Consider the following 14,440-nt stretch of genomic DNA (forward strand, 5'->3'; position numbering starts at 1 on the left):
AGCAGACATCGCTGCCGGCTCTTGGGGAGCGGGACAGCCCCGGTGTTGAGGAAGATGAAACAGGAAAGCCTGATCAATATGATTGTCTGGCAAAAGATTGTGAGAATATAGAAACTATAAGTGAGATTGAAATGGAAGCAAGCTCTGAGATCCCTCAGTTACTGAACAACTGGAAAACAATGGTGTGGCTGCTGAAGGTGATCCCCTTTTGATGGAACAACACCCTCTGCTTGCAGACGGGCCCAAGGGGCAGAGCAGACCCTACAGCTTGGCAGAAGGGCCCAAAGAGGAGTTTGTAGGGTTTAAAATGTAACACAGGATGGTAATGTAATGATTCTTATAGGCTGTATGGAAATGCTATAGGATTTGTGTATTGTACTAGGATTGTATTGTGTATTGTATTAGGATTTGTGTATTGTATTAGGATTTGTGTATTGTACTGGATTGGTTAGTGAGAATCAGAATATTCAGCACAGAAGAAGATTTATGGTATTGTAATGGGAACCTCACGCTCTTACCCTTTTGCTCTCTCACCCTCTCATCCTCTCTCCCCTCTCCTCTCTCAGCCCTGCTCTGAGCTGTGCCTGGCAGCTCCCAGCAGGGCCCTGCCCCAGGCCCTTTGCAATGAACCCCAGGTTCCAGCCCTGGCTGCAGAGATCTCTGCTCTCCATCCATCCCCACCACCCCAGCCCTGCTCTCCTACCCCAGCTCGGGGGTTTTCCTGCCCGGGAGAGCAGCCCTGCCCCGTGGTGTGGCACAGGTGCCAGCCCTGAGCCAGCTGCTCCAGCTGCTCCAGCTGTTCCAGGGCCTGAGCTGGGAGCAGCTGCCCCTGGCGCAGCAGCAGCACAGACACCCCCACCAAGCCCATCCACCCGAGGGCCAGCACTGCAGCCAGAGCCTTGCACCGCTCTGGTTTTTCATGGAATTCCAGAAATTCCAGCTCCCGAGCCCACGCAGACCCCTCCTTCACACCCCTGTGGCACTGTGCTAATTCAGGTGGTTATTAAAGCACAGCAGCACAGCCATAAACCATTGCCAGTTCTGTGCCCCTCTTTGCTGTGGGAATGGACACCAGTTTGTGGAACTGCAGCAGCCTGGCAGAATTTGAGCCAGACCATGAGGCCACAATGGCCCTGGCCGTGTCACTGGCAGGAGAGCCAGAGATGCATTAGGTACCTTTGTGCCTGACATTACAGCATTCTCCAGGTACAAGACTCCCAATACCTTTAAAAACCCTGTCCTTGAAGAGGTAATGGCTGTGTCAGACAATGGAGTTAAAATAAGAGATGTGAAAGTAATAAAACACTCTGTGTACAGCAGAGCAGGTCCCAGCCTTTCACCCCTGACACACCAGGATGTCTCTTTCCCCCAAAGATAAGCTGAGAGAGATGACTATTCTGAAAATTACATTTTAGCTCCAATGAATCACATTTTCCAGCTTGAAGTCACTCACAGTGAAAGCACTATGTGCCCAAGGACTCTTGATTTCCAGAAATAATGCCTGGAAAAGCCCCAGATGCAGTGGCTGTAGGGATGCAGGGACACCATGCAGATGTGCCTCAAAATTTCCTCCAAAGACCACCATCATCCCTGGATTTTTAATGCCCCAGGGTCTTTACCAAAGGACATTTGTGCTCATTCTTTGCCCAACCCAGCACTGGGCTATAAATACCCAGAGGTGGTGCTGGGGAGAGAGGGAGAGAGCCCAGGCAGAGGAACACAAATTGTCTTTTCTTGGTGCTCTCACATAATTTCCCTTCCCACTTTCTCTCCATACTTTGTTTTCTCCCTCTGCTGCTTTCTCCGTGTGCTGCTGGCAGTGGTAATTATGGTTTTAAATGCAAGATGAAAGGGATGAGCTGGTTGCAGAAAATCCTAGCGCTTTATGTACTCACCAAATTGAATGTTTTCCTTTTCTTGGATGTTCACATGAGCTATTAATTTTGTTTTCTTTTAGGTATGGAAGTTGGAGCTTCAAAATAATCACTTGGCTTGTTTATTTGCAGAAGATTTTCTGATTTAATTATTTATAAGAATTATGAATTAAGAATGATGAATAAACATGTGTGACAATTAATGGATTCTTTGTTGAATTCTCCTATGGAACCAGATGGTCTGACTGATGCATGTAAACAGATCATTTATTTCATTTGGAATTCTGAATATTGAATAAGAAATTAGATATTTGCAGTTGAAGACCTTACCAAATGTTTAAGCTCATTCAGAGCAGAGCTGGGGAATGGGGTGTACACGGAGATCAACCCAGGGCCTCCCCAGAGTGGCCACGGTTTAACAGGAGCTCATCACAGCTCTCAGTGTGCACAGGAGGGGAAGATGCTTTATCTGCCAGTCCCAGTGCCAGCCAGAGCCAGCCCTGGGCCCAGGGGCTTTGCCTCCCTCGGCTGTGACTGCCCAGAGGGGTGGGGGCTCTGCCCTGTCGGGATCTCTGCTGCTCACAGTGACCCCGAGAAAAGCTGCAAAGTCTCTTTTCCCAGCCCAGCCCCTGAAGAAGGAGTCAGGGCTCTTCATTTCTCGGGCTCAAGGTTGTTTATTGCTCCTTATCTATAAAATTCTTTCTCCTCTCCTGCCCAGGTCCATCCAGCAGGACAGTTCCAGGCACGCTGCCTTCCCCAGGGCAGTGTTATCTTTTTATACTAAAAACTACAAAAACAATGTTTGCAATTCCTTCCCAACACCTATCACCTATGTTAGACAGTGAGCTGCTACTCTGAACCAATCCCAAAGTGCCACCATCACCCAGAAGATGGAGGCCAAGAAGAAGGAGAAAGGCTGGACACACCCAGATTCCTCCATCTTGCCCCCCATAACCCCCATTCTAAAAACCCCAAAATCTACTTTTCCACCCCGTGATAAATTCACTGTCATTCTACTTGTCATGGCTTGCAGATCTTCAGCTAAGGTTGGTGACTTGCTCCACGGGTGATAATCAAAGCCACAGGGGCGTTTTGGGCTCTGAGCCAGTGTTGGAACTCAGTGCATCCCTCTGGGTGTCCAGAGCTGCCAGGGGGCTCAGAGACCCTGGCACACAGCCCAGAGCACCTGGGGGTTTGATTGTGACCCCTGGAGCGAGTTACCAGCTTTGTATGAGGACATGAAAGCCACACAGGCTTGAATGGTGTAATAACAGAATGATCACGGGGTGAAAATGTAGATTTTAGGATTTTTGGTATGGGGGTTATGGGGACAAGATGGAGGAACTTGGGCGTGTCCGGCCTTTCTTCTTTCTTCTTGTTCTCCATTTTCTGCAGTGATGTTGGCACTTTGGGATTGGTTTAGAGTAGAAGTGCACTGTCTAACATGGGTGATAGGTATTGGAATTAAGTGTCAATATGTTATATTTAGAGTAGAAGTGCACTAACACAGGTGATAGGTATTGGGAATTAAGTGTCAATATGTTATATTTAGAGTAGAATTGCACTGTCTAACACAGGTGATAGGTATTGGGAATTAAGTGTCGATATGTTATATTTAGAGTAGAAGTGCACTGTCTAACACAGGTGATAGGTATTGGAATTAAGTGTCAATATGTTATATTTAGAGTAGAAGTGCACTGTCTAACACAGGTGATAGGTATTGGAATTAAGTGTCAATATGTTCTATGTAGTTTGCAGTATAAAAGGACAGCACCGCCTCAGGGGCGGTCACAGTGCCTGTGGCTGCCCTGCTGAGCAGATCTGGGCTGGGCAGAAAGAAAATTTCATAGATCAGAATGAATAAACAACCTCAGGACCAAACAGTGAAGATCCAGACTTGTTCTGCAGTTGTGGGGCCGAAGCAGAGACACCCTGCACACCTGGGGCTGCAATTATCAACAGCCACCCGAGAAGGCAGGGCCCCTGAGACCCCTGGCAGAGGTCCTGGCGTCTCAGGACAGACAGAGGGATGTCCTGGCTCCTGACACGCCCTGACCTGAGCCCAGCCTGGCACTCCGGGCACAGCCAGGGCACCAGCAGCACCTGCTGGGGCACAGCCAGGGCTGGGCTGCCTTGGGGAGCTGCTGAGAGCCAGGGCACAGACACTCTGTTCCCACTCTGCTCTGGAGCACTTTGGTATCGACTACAACACGATTTTCCTGGGCAATTACTGCACTGAAGCTATTGAAAAGGCAAGGATTTAAAAATGAACTCCCCAGCTATGAAAAAAAAGTAAAAAAATCCAATAGTTAAAGTGTCATTAGTGATAGAAATCACAAAGATTTTCACAGCTTTTAACTATAGGTGGAAGAATGAAAATTTTATCTCGAATTTTGAGGTTTGGGAGGGCCTGAGGTCCAGCTGGGATGATTGGAGTCAGCAGCACCCGTGGAAATCAGCCCCTATTCAAGCATTGAACAGAGGTTTAAAACAGCAGCATTATTGTTTATTTGACAGCTCATCAGCCTTGGGTTTAAAATTCTAGGAAATGCTGGGCACACACCTGGAAGCCCTGTCCTGAGCCAAGGCAATCTGCCCGTGTGGCACAGCCTGGGCAGGAAGAATCCAGCCCTGGTACACAGGGGACTGATGCAAATGGAGATGAAGTGATGCTCCCTCTGCCCCTCCCCTCATCCAGCACCTCCAGTTATTTCCCAGTCTCATGGCAGGAGAAGGCCCAAGCCCAGCCTTCCTGTGGGTTTCTCGTGGACTTTCTGTAGCTGCACAGCGCTCAGGACACAGAGCAGGGACCCGGGGCTGCCTGTGCCACCCTGCCAGAGGTGGCTGTGCCTGCAGGCACTCACAGGGGCTGCCAGGGCAGGAGTTCCCTCGGAGCTGTGCCCGGGGCACCCAGCAGGGTCCCAGGACCCCTGAGCCTGGGGAGCAGCTCCAGGGCCATCACCCCCAACCTGTGCCTGATGCCCACCCTGTCCCAGCGCTCAGTGCCACCTCCAGCCCCTCCTTGGACACTCCAGGGATGGGGATCCAAACTTCCCTGGGCAGTTCCAGTGCCTGAGCCCCCTTTCCATGGGGAAATTCCTGCAGTGCCCACCCTGAGCCTGCCCTGAGCCCCCTTTCCATGGGGAAATTCCTGCTGTGCCCACCCTGAGCCTGCCCTGAGCCCCCTTTCCATGGGGAAATTCCTGCTGTGCCCACCCTGAGCCTGCCCTGGCCCAGCCTGAGGCCGTTCCCTCTGCTCCTGTCCCTGCTGGCCCTGGGGAAGAGGCCAAGACCCACCTGACTACATCCTCATCCTCCTCCTCCTCGAGTTCCTTAACCCAGAAAATGCAAAAGCTCAGTTTGGGGGGGGGGGGGGGGTTGCTTTCATCTTTGTTTTTCATTTCTAACTTTCCTTCTTGCTTTCTGAAGAAGCCCAGCTCCCTTCCCAACACCAGGCACCGCAGGCAGCCCTGGGGCTGTGTCTGTCCCTGCAGAGCCCCCCTGGCTCGTGGCTCTGTGCTCCCAGAGCAGGCTGAGCTGCACAGCCCCCCGAGAACCCCAGAGCCGAGGGGGCACTGAGGGTCAGCAGCACCTCAGCACCACCAGCTCCTGGTGAACCCTCCCAGAGGGGACCCCAGTGCCCAGCCCTGCCCTTGGTGCTTCTCTCCAAGCTCCCACTGCCAGGGGGCCTGATCTGACCCCACAGCACCTCCAGGCTCCAAGTGGGGTTTGGGACCTGCAAAGGGGAGCCTCGGCCAGGCTGCTGGGGCTGGGGCAGGTGTGGGGCTGCTGCTGCCTGGGGCTTTGGAAGCCAAAGGGACCCCGTGAGCAGCGCTGGGGGCTGGAGCAAAGCAGTGCCATTGCCAGAATTTAAATGATTAGCTGAGCTCAGGAGATGCGGGCCCCTCTAAGTGACTATGAATATTCAGGTAAATATGTTTAGCTGAAATATTGAGTCAACAGCAGACACTACATGCACAAAATGTACTCCTGCCTATTTGTCCTTAATTTCAGTGCCGTGCTGGCCAGCACTGCTGGCAGCTGCCCTGCCAGGCCAGGCAGGCTCCTGCCCCTGGCATGCCCAGGGCACCAGGGCACAGCTCCTCACAGCACCTGCACCTCCAGCTGCACGGGGACTGCAGCCCAAAGGGGGCCTGGAGCACAAGGAGGGGAAGAAAGTCCTGCATGGCCTGGTTCTCCCTACAGAGGGGAGAATTGTGGTTATTATGTGCATTCCTGCCGGATCTCTGGTTTGTCACATGGAATCTGTGCCTTTGCTCAGCTGCTGTTGTGTGACCCCAGCTCTGCCCCTGGCTCATTCCCTGCTCTGATCCCCACAGGAAAACCTCGTCCTCTGTGCAGAGAGAGCCTGCCCTGCCCTGGAGCCCATCTCAGCAGCCCAGCTCTGCCCCACTGCCCCCCAAGGGCAGGGCCCTGCTCTGCCTTCCCCGTGACCCCTTGGAAAGGTGGCACAGCAGAGGCAGGGCTGTTCTCCTGCCTGCAGTCCCCTGCCAGCCCAGAGCCTGGCTCAGCTGGCCCCTGCTCTCCCTGCCTTGGGAGGAAGGGAGGGTGATGTGTTCTGGCTTAGGAAGGGTTCCTACAAAGCTCCCACTGATTGCTTTACCCATTCCTAGCACAGAAATCCAGGGCTAGGAGCACCAGCCTGGAGAGTTGTAACAGTGCAGACAAATGGTTAAAAACAAACTGGCAACAGGAAAGGGCAAACCCAGCACCTAAGCACATGCAAACTTCCATTAGTGTAGAGCCAGGGTTTTTCCCATAGTTAGCAGGGATTCGGCCAAGAAAACGGCCAAGGAAAACAGGGAATGGGTAGGAATGGCTGCAGCTTTCCAGGCCCTGGTCTCAGTGCAGGCCATGGTAGTGCTGGGCTCTCTGGAATCTGCTCCCCCTCAGCAGGAGAACGGGTCCCTTTCCCTCTCACAGCTGTCAATGTACACATCCTGTCCTTTTTACACATCTAACATCTCATTTAATGCCTGTAAAGTGTTCTGGGTCAGGCATCACCTCCTGCACTGCACAGGGGCAGAGCCACATCAAACCCAGCTCAGGGAGAGCCCCAGAGCTCCTGGGGGCTCCCACAGAGCCACCTCTGCCCCGGGGTCAGGGGGCACCCAGAATGCCCCTCAGGCAGCATTTGGGACACCAAACTCCAATTTCACACTTTTCCTTTTAACTCAGCAGTGGATGATTCCCAGCTGTAAGCAGCACTGGGAGCCCTGGGGGCTTTGCTGGCCACAGCATCAGCCCAGCCCTGGGGGCTCCTGAGGGACAGGACACGGGAGGGGGCCTTGGAGATGGGCACAGCCCCGTCCCAGGGGGGCACAGCCCCGGCCCAGGGGGGCACAGCCCCGGCCCCAATATCCTGGGCCATCCCCCCGAGCCTCCTGGCAGAGCAGCCTCTCTCTCTCTCTCTCTCTGGGTTTGCCATTTTTCATGCAGCTGCACTATAAACAGCCCCTGCTCTGGGTAAATGTTAGCTCTCTCTGACAGCCCCTGCACGTATAGATTGCATACAGTTTACTCTGCCTGTTTTGCTTAGAAGGTCACGGGAGCGCTCAAATATTTGGAAGAGGCACGAAGTTTACAGCACCTGAGGAACTGCAGTGCATGGTGAGCACACACACACACACACACCCCTATTTCTGTGTCTGTACACTCAGAGAGGGCCCAGCAGGGAGCTCCTGCTCCTTGGCAGCTCCTTCCAGCTGTGGCACACAGCGGCCGAAGCAGATTTCTGTTTACATTACCTTTATTTAATTAAAGTGCTTTCTGTACACACAGCCGTGCAGCTGACACCCACAGCTCCCCTCTGTGCCCAGGGAGGTTTCCTCTCGGCGGCCCCTCTGCAGATGTTCGTGGTTCAGAGGCTGCAGGGCTGCCCCAGCTGTGCAGGGCAGGGAGGGGGCAGCAGGGACGGCACCGACCCAGCCCTGCCCTCCTGGCTGAGCATGGGAACCCATGGGAGCCCATCCTGGGTGAGCATGGGAACCCATCCTGCCCTCCTGGGTGAGCATGGGAACCCATGGGAGCCCATCCTGGGTGAGCATGGGAGCCCATGGGAGCCCATCCTGGGTGAGCAGGGGAACCCATGGGAGCCCATCCTGGGTGAGCAGGGGAGCTCATGGGAGCCCATCCTGCCCTCCTGGGTGAGCATGGGAGCCCATCCTGGGTGAGCACAGGAGCCCATGGGAGCCCATCCTGGGTGAGTATGGGAGCCCATGGGAGCCCATCCTGGGTGAGCATGGGAACCCATCCTGCCCCTGGGTGAGCATGGGAGCCCATCCTGGGTGAGCACAGGAGCCCATGGGAGCCCATCCTGGGTGAGCATGGGAACCCATGGGAGCCCATCCTGCCCCTGGGTGAGCATGGGAGCCCATGGGAGCCCATGGGAGCCCATCCTAGGTGAGCACAGGAGCCCATGGGAGCCCATCCTGCCCTCCTGGGTGAGCACAGGAGCCCCTCCTGCCCTGGAGCTGGCAGGGCTGGCGCTGCCAGACGCAGCCCAGAGCCCTCCCTGCCAGCCCTGCCAGCCCCAGGGCAGTCCAGCTGTAATTCATGGCAGGGTTGCAGCTGCAGCTTGGGCTTTGACACAAAGCTCTCCTCCCTGCAGTGCTTCCAAGGGTGCCTGCAGTTCACTGCTCCCTGCACCCCAAGGCTGGCCCTGGGCAGCCCCTGGGGGCTCTGCAGTGACAGCAGCACTGAGTGAGCCCAGAACAGGACTGGGTGAGCCCAGGGTGGCACTGGGTGAGCCCCCCAGGGCGGCACTGGGTGCCAGTGCTGTTGTTTTAATTTAAGAGAACAGACTCAGGCTCAAGCATTGCCTTTCACAGCACAGAACGAGTGGGAAAAGCAAAGGGGTCAAAGCTCCTGAGCTGGGTGATGAGGGACAGGGAGGGCAGCCAGGTCTGCACATCAGAGCAGGCTCCCTGCAAAGCCACTGGCCACCATGCCAAAAGATGATTAATTGTTACCCTTTAAAAGATGATTAATTGTTACCCTTTAAAAGATGATTAATTGTTACCCTTTGCCTACACAGACACCAGCCCACAGCCAAGTCCTGCCCCAGCAGTTGCAGATCAGAGAATCCAGACTGGCTTGGGTGGGAAGGGACCTCAAAGCCCCTCCAGTGCCACCCCTGCCATGGCAGGGACACCTCCCACTGTCCCAGGGTGCCCCAGTGTCCAGCCTGGCCTTGGGCACTGCCAGGGATCCAGGGCCAGCCCCAGCTGCTCTGGGCAACAGAATCCAAGCCATGGAGCAGCTTCTGCTGCTCCAGTTGGTCCCAGCTTCCAACAGCAGGGTTTGCTCAGGAAGATTTTTAACTTAGCCCAGAGATGAAGTTCTTCCCCCAGATGGAGTTTCAGGACTGGGACATTCAGTCTCTGAGGAGGACCCCCACAGTCTGAGCTCCTCTCTGTTCCCTCCCAGCTGCTCAGCCCCAGCCTGGCCAGAGCTGCTGCCCAGGGGCTCTGGAGCATCCCTGCAGTGCCCGACCCTTCCAGGCTCAGTTACAGGCGCAGCAAAACTCACACAGCAACTTCAGAGTTCTTCACACAGAAAGCATTTAAAACCCCTCATAATTAAAATAAAATGTGGTCATTTTTATGTACATCCTCTTTTTCTCCCTGGTCTATTTTTAGGATTCGAGTTGCCATAACAACATATTTTACCATATAGCACATGCTGAAAGGAGCCTGGGCTCCCTCATGGCGTGCAGCAGAGCCCTGACCACCTGCACAGCCCCAGGGGAGGGGGCTCCCCCATCCCAGGCACCCCCAGCACCAGCACTGGGCCCACCCAGAGCAGGGCCAGGGGCCAGACACAGCCCCAGGGTCCCAGACTCACAGGGGACCCAGCCACAGGAACAGGAACAGCCCCAGCAGCTCTGTCCTGCTGCAGCCACTGCTGCAGAGCCCCCAGGAGCCCCCCTCACTCCCCAGCACAGCCCTTACCTGCAGCCAGCGCCCTCCCTGCCAGCAAAGGACCCTCAGAGAAACAGCCAGAGCCCCTCTGGGTGCACTGATGAACAGGAAAGGGAGAGGGGGGCACGGGGCAAGGGCGCGTTGGGCACATTGGGAACACCTCTGGGCATGTGCAAATCAAGCACATTGGGAACAACTGCGGGCACTTTGGGCACATTGGGAACAACTGTGGGCACTTTGGGCACATTGGGAACAACTGTGGGCACTTTGGGCACATTGGGAACAACTGCGGGCACTTTGGGCACATTGGGAACAACTGTGGGCACTTTGGGCACATTGGGAACAACTGTGGGCACTTTGGGCACATTGGGAACAACTGTGGGCACTTTGGGCACATTAGGAACACCTGTGGGCACTTTGGGCACATTGGGAACACCTGTGGGCACTTTGGGCACATTGGGAACAACTGTGGGCACTTTGGGCACATTGGGAACACCTGTGGGCAGTGGCATGTTGGGCACATTGGGCACACCTATGGTGATGGGCAAATCAAGCACATTGGGAACACCTGTGGGCACTTTGGGCACATTGGGCACACCTGTGGTGATGGGCAAATCAAGCCCATGGGGAGCAGCTGTGGGGATGGGGCACACGTGGCTCATCAGATCACCCAAGTGATTGTTGTAGGCCCCTCCCAGCTCCAATATTCGGTGCCATGCCGTGGCATTCCCCCGTGGGCAGGGCACACCTGCAGCCTCCCTGGCCCCTCTGTCCCTGTGCCCAGCAGGCTGGCAGGAGCAGGATGCTCTGTGCTGCCCTGGGCACAGCTGGGGCGGGCATGGGGGCCCAGCTGGGCAGGGGGACAGCAGCGGGCAGGGAGGGCTCTCTGTGCCACCTGCCCTGGCTGCAGGCTCGCCCCCATGCCCTGGCACCTTTAGGATGCAAACCTTGGCAGTGAACGTGGTGCTGCCGTGGCACCCTGAGCCAGGGCTGAGGCTGCCTGCAGGGATGGCACTGGCTGGGGGCGGCTGCTGCCAGCAGCCCTGAGATCTCCTTGGTCCTGTACAGGAGCTGTCCCTGCTTGACAATGTGCTGGAGCTGGGGGGCTCCTTCACAATGTGCTGGAGCTGGGGGGCTCCTTCACAATGTGCTGGATCTGAGGCTCCTGCTCCTTTTCTCCTGCTCCAGCAGCACTCGGCTCCCAGGAGCCGCCGGTCACTGAGAGCAGGGAGCTGGGGGTGCTGGGCCCAGCTCAGCCCGGTGGTTACTGAACAGGGCCCTCAAACACCTCCAGGGGTTTATTCCCTCCTGAAGTGCCTTTCTGCAGTGGGAATGGCAGAGCTCTCTTGCAGCCCAGAGGCCGGGCAGCAGGTGAGCCCCCCTGGCTGCCCCTGCAGCTGGGAGCCCTCAGCCCTGGGCAGGGACGTGCTCAGACCAGCGCAGGGCTGGGGGAAGCACGTTCCGTGTTTGAGCAGCTGAAGGGCTTTAATGAAAACCAGGGGGAAAACTTTTAAGTATAGAAAACACTATTTTCTCCAAAATTATTTGCTCTGCTTGAAAGCTAATGCTCTGTTTAAAGTCTGGTTTTATATGTCTCTTGGACTTGAGTTACGGCACATTAATTATGGCCAGAGGCAATGAAGAAGTGTTATTTCTTTACAAAGGAGATGGAGAAATTCAGTTAAAAATAGATTATAAGGCAGTGCTGTCGGGCAGAGGCATTTTCCTGCTCCGCTGGATTTCTGTTTTCCATCGACCAAAGAGGAATTTGCTTGCAGAATATAAGGATTTTTTTATATTACTCAGCATAATTAAGTGTAGCTGGTTAAATGACTGTGGAGGTCACTAGAACAGCCAGTAACTTTTCCCTGCTAAGGGAGGTGGCACTTGGCCAGAACCCATTATCCTCCCCGCCCCTTTCTGGACTTTTAGCACGGCTGCAGAGGATTTGGAGCTTCTGTGGGGAGGACAAGGAGGAGCGGGGTGCACACGTGTCCTGTGCCCCGGGGTGCACACATGTCCTGTGCCCCGGGGTGGCACTGGGCTGGCTGCGGGGGACCCAGAGTCATCCTGGGCTTGCTCAGCAGGCGCAGAGCCTGGGGACAGAAAACACCGACCTTCTCTTCCTTCTCTCCACAAGGAGCCCCTGCACCAGCTGAGGTGTTGGGGCGTGGGCTGGACTGGATGATCTTGAAGGTCTCTTCCACCCTGGTCATTCTGAGAATTCTGTGGATCGGGGGGAAGCTCTGGGTAATTCTCAGATCAAAGGCAAGGTTTCCCTCTTATGCTCTGACACCTTAAATGTCTCAAGCACATCACCAGGGAGCACCCAAAAGCAGCCCCAGCCCCAGCTGTGTTTGCCGGGCTGGCGCCAGCTCCTGCCCGGCTCCGGGCACCGCTGGCACCGCTGGCACCGCTGGCACCGCTGGCAGTGCCCGCACAGTCCCGCAGCCGGGGGCGATGGCACCCGCGCCCCCGCATCCCCCCGCATCCCCCCGCAGCATCCCCCGCATCCTCCCCACATCCCCCCGCAGCATCCCCCGCATCCTCCCCACATCCCCCCGCATCCTCCCCGCATCCCCCGCATCCCCCGCATCCCCGCATCCCCCCCACATCCCCCGCATCCCCGCATCCTCCCCGCATCCCCCTCATCCCCCGCATCCCCCGCATCCCCCGCATCCCCCCCTCATCCCCCGCATCCCCCGCATCCCCCGCATCCCCCTCATCCCCCGCATCCCCCCCTCATCCCCCTCATCCCCCGCATCCCCCGCATCCCCCTCATCCCCCGCATCCCCCCCTCATCCCCCGCATCCCCCGCATCCCCCGCATCCCCCTCATCCCCCGCATCCCCCCCGCATCCCCCTCATCCCCCCCGCATCCCCCCGCATCCCCCTCATCCCCCGCATCCCCCCCGCATCCCCCTCATCCCCCGCATCCCCCCCTCATCCCCCGCATCCCCCGCATCCCCCCCTCATCCCCCGCATCCCCCGCATCCCCCGCATCCCCCCCTCATCCCCCGCATCCCCCGCATCCCCCGCATCCCCCCCTCATCCCCCGCATCCCCCTCATCCCCCCCTCATCCCCCCTCATCCCCCGCATCCTCCCCGCATCCCCCGCATCCCCGCATCCCCTCATCCCCCGCATCCCCTCATCCCCCGCAGCATCCCGGGCGCTCCGGGCACGCTCGGCTGGCATGACCCATCGGAATGAGCCGGTTGCCATCTAGTGGCACCCCGAGCTGCCCTCCCAGGTCCGTCCCCTGCTTTGGCGGCCCCAGCCGTGCCTCGGCAGGGCTGCTCTGAGCTGGCCCCGGGGTGCCCCCGGAGCTGTGATCCCGCCACTGCCATCCACGGCCCGGGCCGTCCCTGCTGCCAGCCCGTGTCCCCTCCTGCCCGCAGGGGCTCCCAGGGCTCCCCTCCTCGGGCACAGGGCTGCCCCAGCTGGCATCATGGCTCTAGGGTGAGGAAAGAGCCCGTCTGTAAAGCCCAGGGCGAGTTACTCACAAATGGACATCTGCCCTAGGGATCTGTGCCTGAGCAGGGAATCCCTCTGGAGAGGTGCTGAAACAAAGCCTGGAAACACTGAGAAGTACTGAGAAGCACAGCAATAAAAAAGTGCTGAGAAACTCCTGCTTCAGAGGATGATGCAGGTAAATTGCTGATAATGGGGTTGATGAGCAGAAGGTAAAGACCCTCTGTGGTTGTGCTGGGGTTGTTTCCCAGCAGACTGGGGGCCTGGGCCAGGGTGCTGCTCTGTGACCTCCAACAAACATTCCCCTTCCCTGTGCCCCTGGCATGCAGAAATTATAACAATAATTAACCAACACCTCTGTAAGCTGCTCTGCAGGGAGAGGGGGCAGTGCCCGAGGGGCTGCAGGGGCTGGCACAGGCTGGGCAGGGGCTGGGCAGGGGCTGGCACAGGCTGGGCAGGGGCTGGCACAGGCTGGGCAGGGGCTGGGCAGGGGCTGGCACAGGCTGGCACAGGCTGAGCAGGGGCTGGGCAGGGGCTGGGCAGGGGCTGGGCATGGGCTGGGCAGGGGCTGGCACAGGCTGGGCAGGGGCTGGGCAGGGGCTGGGCAGGGGCTGGGCAGGGGCTGGCACAGGCTGGGCAGGGGCTGGGCAGGGGCTGGGCAGGGGCTGGGCAGGGGCTGGCACAGGCTGGCACAGGCTGGGCGGGGGCTGGCACAGGCTGGGCAGGGGCTGGGCAGGGGCTGCAGGGGCTGGGCAGGGGCTGGGCAGGGGCTGGGCAGGGGCCGGCATAGGCTGGGCAGGGGCTGGCAGGGGCTGGGCGGGGGCTGGCACAGGCTGGGCAGGGGCTGGGCATGGGCTGGGCGGGGGCTGGGCAGGCTGGGCAGGGGCTGGGCAGGGGCTGGGCGGGGGCTGGCACAGGCTGGGCAGGGGCTGGGCAGGGGCTGGGCAGGGGCTGGCACAGGCTGGGCAGGGGCTGGGCAGGGGCTGGGCAGGGGCTGGCACAGGCTGGGCAGGGGCTGGCACAGGCTGGGCAGGGGCTGGGCAGGGGCTGGCACAGGCTGGCACAGGCTGGCAGCATTCCTGCACCTGCAGCACCTCCAGCCCATCCCTGCCCAGCTCAATCCCCCAGAACGGGCACAGCCCAGCCCTGGGC

This window comes from Molothrus ater, chromosome 15 (genome assembly GCF_012460135.2).
Source record: "Molothrus ater isolate BHLD 08-10-18 breed brown headed cowbird chromosome 15, BPBGC_Mater_1.1, whole genome shotgun sequence".
NCBI classification, from domain to species: Eukaryota; Metazoa; Chordata; class Aves; order Passeriformes; family Icteridae; genus Molothrus; species Molothrus ater.